Consider the following 12,534-nt stretch of genomic DNA (forward strand, 5'->3'; position numbering starts at 1 on the left):
CGCAGTGTGATAACTTTTTGAGCGTACTTGCATGAACCTTTCTTGAGAGACACACAGTACAGAGATACACAAACACAGAGCCACCCAGTGACCAGATTCTTTGGGATGGAAGGACTCAATTGAGAAGATAATGCTTTGTCTCTTTTGCTCTTCCTCTTGACAACCCAGTCAGCCACACATTGTGAGTACCACTCTAGGAATGCTGACCCAAAAGCCTGAACAAAAACTGATTTAATAGGTAAGTTCTAGGTACCCTCAGAGACAAAGAGGGGCTATAATTTCAGGACTTAACACAGTACCTGGAACACAATATGTGCTTAATAAATGTCTATTGACAGATGAAATGCTGTTGTACTATATGAAATGGTGAGAAAGATATTTTAAACAATCAGCAGGATGATTTCACAGAGGCCTGGAGAGACCTATGTGAACTGATGCTGAGTGAAGTGAGTAGAATCAGGATATCATTGTACATGGTAACAAGAAGATTACACAATGATCAATTTTGATGGACATGACTCTTTCCAACAATGAGATGATTCAGGCCACTTCCAATGATCTTGTGATGAAGAGAGCCATCTGCACCCAAAGAGGACAGTGGGAACTGAATGCGGGCCCCAACATAGCATTCTCACTCTTTTTATTGTTGTTTGCTTGAAATTTGTTTTTTTCTCATTTTTTTCCTTTTTGATTTCATTTTTCTTGTGAGCAAGATAATTATATAAATAAATATGCCTATATTGGATTTAGTATATATTTTTTACCATGTTTAACATATAATATACTTCCTAGCTGTGTGACCCTGGGCAAGTCACTTAACTCCAATTGCTTCAGCAAAAAATAAAACAAAACAAAACATATAATGGATTTAATTATTTGTTATCTAGAGGAGAGGGCAGAGGGAAAAGAGGGGGGAAATTGGAACACAAGGTTTTGCAAGGTTAATGTTAAAAAATTATCCATGCATGTGTTTTGAAAATAAAAAGCTTTAATAATAATAATAAAAAAGGATGAATAAATAAATAAACATAATATTTTCACTTAAAAAAAAAAGAATTGAACATGTTTAATATATATTGCATTACTTCCTGTCTAATGGAAAGTATGGGGGAAGGGAGGGAGAAAAATTTGGAAGACAAGATTTTAAAAGTATGAATCTTGGAAACTATCTTTACATGAATTTTGACAATAAAAAGCTATTACTTCAAAAATCTCTAATAAAATAATATGTATAAAACACCTTGCAAACTTATAAGTGCTATATAAATGTCAGATATTAGATATTGTACCGGCTGATAATTCATATTACACGTAATTACATATCACATAGAATTGTATCTTTATTTTAACTAATTGCATTAATTATAATTTAATTATAGGATATATATAGATAGATAGTAAAATCATTTTTTCCTGGATTAAAAAAAAATAAGTTTTTTTCTTTAGAAAATAAAAAGAAAGATGGCTTTAAAAAAAAATCTTGGAAGACTTATATGAACTGATGCAAAATGAAGTGAGCAGAACCAGGAGATCATTATAAAAGGTAATAACATTATAATGGTGATCAATTGTGAAAGATTTTACTCTAATCAATGCAATAATATATATCATTCTGAAAAATATTGATGAAACAACATGATGAAAAATACTACCTTCAGAAGAGAATTGAAGGAGTCTGTGTGTAGATTGAATTAAGATTTTTCTATTTTATGTTTTTGCTTTTTTTGGTTGCAATATGACTAATCTGGAAATATGTTTTGCATTATTTTGCATGTTTAATTGATGTTACATTGTTTGCATCTGAAAGGCAACTGATAACTGAAAGAAAAGAGAATTTGGAATTCAAACAATTTTTAAATGAATGCTAAAAATAATTTATTAAATTTTTGAGGGTAGGGAATTTATATTTATTGTCCAACTTGCCAACTGATGCTATCAACAATAGCTCTTGTATTTCTGCTCCACAGATCAATTGTTCTTTGGGCTTGTTTGTGGTTATAGCAGTTTTTTTCTTTAATTTAAAAAAATTCATTTTAAGCTGAAATACAAAAAAATACATAAAAAAGAATATTTCTATGTCCACAGCACAAAATAAGAGAATTAATTAAAACCATGAATTTGCATTTCATATTGTTTACTTTTAAAAATTAAATCTATTCAGCGGATGATTTCAGAAAAGCCTGGAGAGACTTACATGAACATGGTAAGTGAATTGAGTAGAACCAAGAGAACATTGTACACAGCAACAATAAGATTATGTGATGATCAACACCTGATGAACTTGGTTCTTTTCAACAATAAGGTGATTCAGGCCAGTTCTAATAGACTTGTGATACAGAGAGCCGTCTGCATCCAGAGAGAGGACTATAAGGACTAAATGTGGATCACAACATAGTTTTTCACTTTTGTTGTTGTTGTTGTTTGCTTGCTTTTTTTCTTTCTAATTCCCCCCCCCCCCCCACCTTTTAGCTGATTTTTCATGTGCAGCATGGTAAAGATGGGAATAAGTTTAGAAGAATTGCATGTGTTTAATCCATTTTGGATTATTTGCTGTCTAGGGGAGGAAGATACAGTGAAGGAAAGAAAAAAATTGGAACAGAAGGTTTTGTAAGGGTGAATGTTGAAAACTATCTTTGCATGTATTTTGAAAATAAAAAGCTATTATTATTAAAAATAAAAAATAAATCTATGCAATAAATACGTATTATTTTCAAAACTACCCTGCTTTTTGTGCTTCCAAGTTTTTTTATTCCCTACTGTGAATTTTAAAATGTTTTTTCTCCCTCCCTCCCTCCTCACCCCACTCTAGAGAAAGTTACCATTAGACATTAATACATACACACACATACATATATATGTAAAAACTCACGATATGTACTTCCACTTATCAGTTCTTTCTCTGAAGATGGATAGCATCTTCCTTCACAGGCCCTTTGTAGTTGATTTGAGTATTTATGATACTCAAAATGAATTAGTTGTTCAAACTTGTTCTTATGATAATATTTATGTTATTGTGTACAATGTTTTCTTTATTCTAATCATTTCACTTTTCATTATTTGATGTAAGGCTTTCTATGTTTTTCTAAAATCAACCAGGTCACCATTTCTTATAGAACAGTTGTTTTCTATCACAATTATATACCATAAATTATTTAGTCATTTCCCAGTTGAAAGGCATCCTCTAAACTTCTAGTTCTTTGCCACCACAAAAAAAAAAAACAAAAACAAAAACAAAAAACCCTGCTATAAATATTTTAGAACATATAAGTTCTTTTCCTTTTACCCTAATCACCTTGGGGAACAAACCTAATAATAGTATTTCTGGGTCAGAGGGTATACATAGTAGGCAAAATTCCAGATTGTTTTCCAACATGGTTGGATAACATTTCTTTAAAAAGATTCTTCTATCTTTCTTCTTTGTAATGGGAAGCTGGCCCCTTGTATCTGGGAGGAGTTAACTCAAACCAGCAAGAAAAAGAAACTATTTCTTTTTTTGTTGGATTGCCATATGGCTGTCAAAGCTTTGGTTGTTGTAATAGTTCTAAAGAACTAAAGGTCAGAATTGAAGAGATCAAATACCTATGGGTTTGATCAAAATCATGGAGATTATTAAAGTTATTAGGGCTACTTTCCTTGTTGGACAAGTTCTAAGTCCATAAAGTTTTCAGAGGCCCTGGAGTCTTCCAAAACTGGTACGCATAATGTATGGTAATTGGCTTTTTTTTTTTTTTTTTTTACTTTTAAAATTTATGAAAACATATGCTCCAGACTTCTTTCCCAGAGCCAGGCTTATTACATCTCTCTTCAGGGTAGCAGTGGGTAAGGTTAAAGTGTTTTTGTTTTTGTTTTTTCTCATCCATCAGTTTGAATTCTCACGGATCCATTTATTAGGAGCCTTTTAGGTACCCAAGTTCCATTTAACCATTTAACATTGAGTAGTATTTATAAAGAGTATTTATAAAGTATATTATTATATATATTATATAAAGTATTTATAAAAGGCATAGCAAAAACAAATTTACAATTGTTTCTCCCAATACTTTGGAACGGACTTTCTCCTCTACCACTTTAGTCTCTGGGGAAGTAAGCTCAAAACTTAGTTCAGTTCCTAGACAGCATTGGTCCTTTAAATTCACATCTAAAGGTAACATCTCTACTGCATGAATCCTGATTTCAATTTTTATTGGCAGAAGTCCAGAAGGTCCTAAAGATTGCTCTTTGCTTTTCAGGGTATCTGTAAGAAACTGGCTGTAACATCAAATCTAGAAGCCAGGGTCTGGAATGGTAAGACTCCAGAGAACCCTTACAATTCTTTGAACTTACTAAGCCCTATAAGGTTCCACTTCCTTCATCCAAAATGGAAAGAAAACAAATGAGAAAGTCAAGAACAGAAGGGGGCCAAGTTTCCTGTCACCAGAAACCTTGAGCAGAAGAATTGCTGAATTTCCTGAGACATGAAGTACAAAGAATTTCCCTGAAGTTAACGGGTCTTTTTCAATGTTTCACTAGCTAATGAGTCTCTTCCTCAATAAGTAGTTAGATGATTAGAACCAGTTACAAAATAAATATGAATTCTCCATATTTTTTCCAATGTCCCTTCCTCATATATAATGAAGATTCTCTTGGATTAGCATCTTCCATAAAGAGAAGTTCATTAATCAAGCAAGCTAATGGGTTTATATATAGGCGAGGCTGCCACTATATTATTAACAGATGTAGATCAAGAACAACAGAAAAGAAATACTGCAAGGGAAACTTAAAGATAAATATGTGAAAGTTTATCTCACATAGTGTTTCTACTCATAAATATTAGTATTGTTAATACTAATAACAGTAGAGAAACATGTAATACATAAAATTAATAATACAAAATGTGTTTATATTCACATATAAATGTATTTATTTAAATTTATATAATATGTGATGATATAATGCAAATATAGAAATATATAATAGATTGGTTTGATTTATTATAAATCTATTATAACTATATGTATATTATATGTTTTTGTACAATAGATCAAATATGTTTATATATAAATATGTCAAATAATAAATTGTATAAATATAATATGTACAAATAACGAAATGATATTAGTAATGATGATAATCAAAGGACTGACTCTAGTAATAATTAAGTGTTCTGGCAAGTGATAATTAGAATTTTATTTATTTATTTATTTGGTGAAGGGAGGACGTAAGAGATTTCAGTTTATTAAATTATTAATATAGTTACATATATAATCATCTGTAATATGATTATGTGTAATATATAATTAAATGTATAATATAATAAATTATTAAATTAAAAATAAACAGGAGATTAAATTATAGAACACAAATAATGGCATATTCCTGTTTATTTGTTGATCATTAATTTTAGTCATCTTGAATTTTGGGGGGTTTTCTAGACAAAGACCAATTTGCCATTTCATTCTGCAGTTCATTTTATAGATGAGGAAACTAAGGTAAACAGGGTGAGGTGACTTGTTGGGAATCATACAACTAGTAAGTGTCTGATGTCAGGTTTGAAGTCAACAAGATGAGTCTTTCTACTCCCAGGCCCACTTTTCTACCCACTGTGCCACCTACATGCCCTGGTCTATATTATTCTGTTAAAAGGTAGTGATATTTTATGGAGATAGAGGATAAAGTGCCTTTCTCCCCTTATCATTAATATCACAGATGTGAACTATTTAGCCTCAGCTAAATTCTCATTGCTGTTATTTATCTCTCTTCATGCTCTTATCTCGTTCTTCTCAACCATCTCACTCTTTTCCTCATTCTTACCTAATGACCTCCCCTTCTATTTTAATGAAACAAAACAATACAATACGGGTTCCCTTATCTCTTCTTGTTTATATCCCCAAATCTTTCTCTATCTTTACACATTTTCTTTTCATTCCCTCCTATCTTAGAAAAGATATTCTTTCTCTTAACCTCCACACATCTGTGTTTTTTATCTTACCCCTTCTGCCTCAAGAAACCTGATCTAATTTGTGTAGTCATCTCAGGCAAATTATTTAACCTCTCAGAATCTACTTTCTCATTGTAAAATGAGGGTAGTCAGATCAAATAAAGTCTCTTTCAGATCTAATATTCTTTGACTTGTTTGTGAACTTGTCCATTCTTCTCTTGCATATTATTTCCATCTTCTTGACTTTAGCCCACAAATATTTCACAAACGCTTCTATTCCCCTAATCCCAAAGAAAAAAAAAAACTCTTGACCATTCTATGAAGTGTTAACTGTTTCCTCCCTTATATTATCAAACTTCTTTACAAAGACAATATCTAATATGGAACTTGATTTGCATGATTGGATATGTATAACATATTAAATTGTTTATTGTTTCAGGGAGGGAGACAAAGAAGGATGGAAGGAAGAAGGTAGGGAGAGAATTTGGAGCAAAATTTTTAAAAATGTTTTAAAATATTTTTTTAAAAATGGTTTCCACATGTAATTGGGAAAAAATAAAATAACATAAAAAACAATGAAATCATAAGCTACAATTACCATATCTATTTCCTCCCTAATTAGGAGTTAGGGAAGGTATCTACCCCAAGCATATAAAGTTTTTCACCAGCAAAATGGGATAAGAGAACAATTTGTTCCAATGGCCGTAAGCAGGGCTGAAGTAGGTGCTGTGGAGTGCTTAGAGCTTGGTCAGACATAGAAGATGCCATAGGCATCCCTATATTCTGGCTATTGCCAGTCATTTTGATTTTTGTCTTGCTCTTGGACTTTCCTGACTCTGGAAGAGAGAATGAGGCTGATAACTTTGTGCAGCTGGGTTTCATTTAAATCCAGTCTACCTAAGAGTCAAGATAATACCCCATGATGTCATTCTCTCTGAAACAAAGGACAAGCAACAATTGTCATTCTCAGCAGACCTAGCTCGAGCCACTCTAGCCATTTACATAGCACTCATCTTAGAAGTTTTACCTGAAAAGAATTCTATATTTAACCTTTGTATCTCCAACCACTATTGCTAGTTCTGCTCTTTGGAGCCAAATAGTGCACATCTAATCAGTTTTTCACATGACAATCCATCATATATTTGACGAAAATTATCTTTAAGCTAAACATGATCTTTTATCTTTAGATTAAACAGTCTTAATTCTTTCAACCAATTCCCACTGAATTGACAATCAGCCTCATGGACTTGAGACATTTCCGTCATTCGGGTCAACTTTTTCCAAATACTCCTCAATTTATTCTCCTTAAAAAGTGATACCCAGAGCTGTATAGTTTTCCAGATGTGTAATGACTAAACCAGTTTAGGTCTCCTTTCCTTGAGAGGGAAATCTCCTCAAACTATTGTCCTATGTCTCTATTGCTAAACTCCTAGAAAAAATAGTCTGCACTCTTTGCCGTCACTCCCATATTACTCACTTGGTCCCCAAACCATTTGGCTTATGATTTAATTATTCTATTGAAGCCACTCTCTCAAAAATTATTAATTTCAATGCCTTTTTTCAACTATTCTTTATCTTATCTTTAGTATTCAGTGTTCACTTTCCAACCTCCCAGATACTTTCTCATCTCAGAACTCAAAATTTGAAGGGAACTCAATGGCCATTTAATTTAACCCATATCTGATCACTTTCATCATCTAATCACCTCACCATTCATATTGAGCTTCCATGTTACTACTTTTGTTCGGTTCTCCTTTTTCCTGTTTGCTTCTTCTTGGTCTTTTGCACTGTTTCCATCTTCATACTTTAATCCTCTAAGTTTTAGCTGTTCCCTAAAGCTCTATCTTAGGTCCTTTCTCCTTCTTCCTGCCCTCCCCCTCTCTCCTTCCTTCCTTCCTCCTCCTCTTCCCTATTCTTCTTCTTTCCTACTTTTCTTCTTTTCTCTCTCTGTCTCTATCTCTGTCACTGTCTCTCTTTGTCTCTGTTGTCTCTGTCTGTCTGTCTCCTTCCCTCTCTTCCTTGCCTCTCTCTCCTTCCCTCTGCCTTTTCCCATCTATCTCTCTTTCTCTGTTCCTCCTATTATCTCCTTCCCCCACCTCCTTTGGTTATCCCACTCTCATGGCTTCAATTATCATTTCTATGGAGGTGATCAAATATCTACATAAACTCCTAATCTCTCTTGCAAACTTTATTTTCACATTTCCAACTTTGCCTGTTGGATTTTTCCACCTTATTATCCTGCTGGGAGACCTCAAACTCAGAACATTCAAAGCTTCACCTTTAAAACTCCTCCTCTTCCAAATTCCCCTATTTATGTTGATGGAATGTCCATCCTCATAATCACTTGGGATTAAATTTGTATCATCTGGTCATAGATTTAGATCTGGAAGGCAATTTAGCGACTATCTAATCCAATCTTATTTTCCAAGGAAGAAGACCAGAGAGGTTAATATAGATATTAAGTAGTCAAGTTGACTCCAAATCTAATTTATTTTCTACTGCATTAATTATACTGTCTAATCTTTGACTTTTTCTCCTTTCTCATCCCTAAGATTCAACCATTTTTTCAAGTCTTGTGGATTCTCCCATCTATTGTATATTTCATATCTGTCCTCTTCAACTACACTGCTAACAACCTAGATCAGGTTTTTACCATCTCTATTTTTTCTTTCCAATTCTTCCTTCTTTATGCAGTTGTCAAAATAATCTTAATGTTTTATAATCTTAATTAATAATTTTAACACAAGTCTGTGTCAATCTTCTCCCCTTAATGATTGTGTGGCTCCCAGTTACTTCAAGGATAAAATTCCAACACAAAGCATTTAATTCCTATCATAGTTCAACTCAAGCCTTTCTTTCCAGTCTACTTAGCATTATTTCCCTTCACAAACTCTATTTTTCAGGCAAACTAGAATAATAGTTTTTCACCAGACTTGTGATGACATATCATTATGCAACCTTTACTCTTTGTAGATTAATGCAAATCATTCTTCATGCTTAGAATTTATTCTCAACTTAACTTCAATTTTTACAATCCTCATCTAAATTAGATCTGTTTTGTTTGTTTTGTTTTGTTTTGTTATTCAGTTGTTTCAGTAATGTCCAACTCTTCATGACCCCATTTGAAATTTTCTTGGCAAAGAGACAAGTGGTTTGTCATTTCCTTCCCAGCTCATTTTTACAGATGAGGAAACTGAGGCAAATGGGGTTAAGTGACTTGTCCAGTATCACATAGTTGAATTTGAATGTATGTTTTCCTGACTCTAGCATTCTACCCACTGAGACTCATTTTAAGTGCTACTAAAATGTCCATGATATCCTACAGTTGAATAAGTTCTCTCCATCTTAACTTTTTTCTTTTTTAGAGCATTCAGAGTCCTCAGAGGGAAAATGAGGTCTGATGAAAAGAGTTCACTGGATTTTGGAGTTAAAGAACCTGGGTTCAAATCCCTTCTCTATCATTTACTGCATATGTGACCCTGGGTTGTCTCGGTATTCAGGTTTATAGAAATGCTATTTATATATCCTCACAAAATCTTTGTGAAATAGATGCTATTATTATACTTAATTTACAGATGAGGAAATTGAAGGAGTAAGGTTAAGTGACTCACTCAGAATCACCCAGCTAAAAACTATCTAAGGATTTGAACTGAATTCTTCTTAATTCCAAATCCAACACTCTTTCTAGTGAACTATGAGGTGTCTAGCCTTCCAACTAGTTGTAACTAAATAGAAGTATTTAATCACATGCTGTCCAAAAAGTTTCATTCATGTTTGCTTGAATTCTTTTATATAAAGCATTCTTTTTTGTGTGTTTGTGAGTGAGTGGGAATAAAGTACCTGTCCATCCTATTACATGTTGTGTAACTTCTCTGGGAAGTTTACTTCTCTGTAAAATGAGGATATTGGACTAAATGAATACTTTATTTTTTTGCCTCTTTGGAAGAATCCTAGTGTTGTGAGCCATGATTGGCATCAGCCCTGAGACTCTGGGGTAGGGATTTGTTAATGAGCCAATGATTATGAAGAAAAGAACCAAACCAACTTTATGTCTATATATTCTACGGTCTCAGTGCCCATGATCTCAGGTTACTCAGTTCTACAAAAGCATTCAATAAGTCATTTGTCCTCCAAGCTGGGTGTTTAAAGAATAGTTATATAGGCAGCAGAAACATCAGAAAGACAGAACAGGCAAGTTTTATCGCATGTCCTTAAAGAAACCTGAAATGGCAGCAGGAAGTGGCAGGGGGAGCTGGCTGATTGACAGTAATGAAAGCAGAGCCGCTCTCTATGACAGATGGAGCAGGCTGTTTCCTAGAGAGGTATTTCTATTGCAACGCAAGAAAGTCCTTACTCTTGGTTGGCTTTGAATTGAGAATTTTAATCCTGTTTTTATTTATTTCCTTTCCCCTACTGCCCTAAGAGACTATAGGAGACTGCATTCTGTTAGTTTGTGAAGACTTCAAAAAGATTTTATGACCTGGGTCTTCTTGATTGGTTTACTTCAACAGAGTAATATTTACTTTAAAGATATACACAAAAATACAAATATTAACCCATCCCCAACAGCTGGGAGCATGATCCCTTTTATGTACCTCCTCTCCAGGTTCTAGGAAGAGGAAGGAGATTCACTTTTCAGTTTGTTTAGTTCTTGTATAGATGGCATTGTCCAAATTCCAAGTTGAAAACCTATCCTGAGCTTGCCTTCTGCCCTTCTGTATTCTGAGGGCTGCTTGCTAGGTTGGCAGCAACACCTGGCTTGGAATCCTGGCTCTAAGATCACCCATTGTGGATCCATCACCCGTGCCTACAACTGAAAAGATCAAATGAAACAGACCAATACCCCAAGCTGGTACTCAAGGCCACAGGTCCTAACATAAGAAGAGAGAGAAAGGTGGACTTTTGTCCCACTCTCCCCTTCCTAGCTGTAACTGAATGAGACTTCATCTCCAGACTTATCTTAAAGGAGAAAGGGAAACGGTTCCAATTGGGTTGTTTTAAAAATGCAGTCCTTTCTGGCTGCTGACTTGAAGTTTGAGCTAAAAATAGACTTCCCTTATTTAACATTAAACTATATCAGAATTAGGAGCAATGTATGAAAGTTGAAAAGGGACAAATTTAGGCCAGATGTCAAGGAAAACTTCCAAATAATTAGAGGTATAGAAAGGAAAAAGTAAGCTGGGCTACCTACAGAGATGATGGGATTCATTATGTTATTAAAAGACCCCATGGAACTCAGAAAGGTTGGGGAGTAAGCCCAGGAGGAGCTATCTCTGCCCACTGCTTCCCCAGTTGCAAACTGGTTTAGGAGTAATGTTACAACCCCATGCTCTTTTGGTGTGAGAGAAGAATATTCAGTTATTCTCACGAGAAGCAGGTGTGCTCACTGGCCACACACCCCAAAGTTGGAGCAAGCTTTATATTATTAGTTTGGTTCCTTACCTCTCTCTTCATGGTTTGGATTGGTTGGATTTATAATCAAAGTTTGTTATAATTGGTCGGGTTTACAATCAGAATTATAATTGGTCAGATTTACAATCTGAGTTACAATTTGATTGCATTTACAATCAATTTCAATTGATTAGATTGACAATCTGAGTTAGTTACAATTTGATCTCATTTACAGTCAGAGTTACAATTGGTCAGATTTACAATTTGAGTTACAATTTGATCACATTTACTATCAAGAATTACAATTAGTTGGATTTATAATCCTCTTTATTCACCCATTCCATATAACAAAAAGTAACCTGTCATTGACCTTATTGGGTTTGGACCAGTTTAGACCTGGGTTCCTTTGTCAGGAACTTTGTTGTCTAGATATTTCCTTGACAACACCATGATTGGTTGGAAATATCTTAACAAGATCTTTTGTCCCTCCCTTCATCCTGTTTTAACAATATCTGTGGAAAACTGACTTTTCATATTCCTCACAATTCTCATTAGAAATCTTTGATAAAAAGTTAGATGACCACCTATCAAATGTGTTTTAAAAAAAATAATATTTTACTCTGTGTTTTAGGCACAAGTCTGCCCAAAAGAATTTTTAAAGTCAATTAATATATATTCTGGACATTTCTAACTTGGAGAGAGATATGTCCAAAATGGTGCTCTTGGACATGAGCTGCAGTACCCAGAAAATTTTTGATAATTTCTATAGGAATTTTGAAAAAGAGAAATCACAATATGTAAAAATACAATTTGGGTTAAAATTTCAGAATAGTTAAGTAACACATCACTATCCTATTTCTCCTGGACCATGCTTCAGGAGGAATCAATAGGAATCCTCCCAAAGATTATGTCAAAGATTGAGAATCTTCTCTGAATTAGAAGCTGCAAGGGAGATCCCCTTGTAAAGGAAGAGGACATTCTCTTGGACTAGTTCAATCAAGTAGATTAGACTGATGTGGATGATGTAGCAAACAATGTGGTTTGTAGGAACCAGATGATATGCACCAAATGTTGGGGTTTCCACATGTAAAGAATTCATAATGTCCATTTTCTGTGGCAAAAGGCAAGTTTATTTAGGAGAAGAGATTAGAGTCAAAATAAAAAGATACAATAGAGTTGGGAGAGCACAAAGCAAGGAAAGGATTTTTTAATAAGTGATGATGGAA

This window comes from Antechinus flavipes, chromosome 3, assembly GCF_016432865.1.
Source record: "Antechinus flavipes isolate AdamAnt ecotype Samford, QLD, Australia chromosome 3, AdamAnt_v2, whole genome shotgun sequence".
Taxonomy (NCBI): domain Eukaryota; kingdom Metazoa; phylum Chordata; class Mammalia; order Dasyuromorphia; family Dasyuridae; genus Antechinus; species Antechinus flavipes.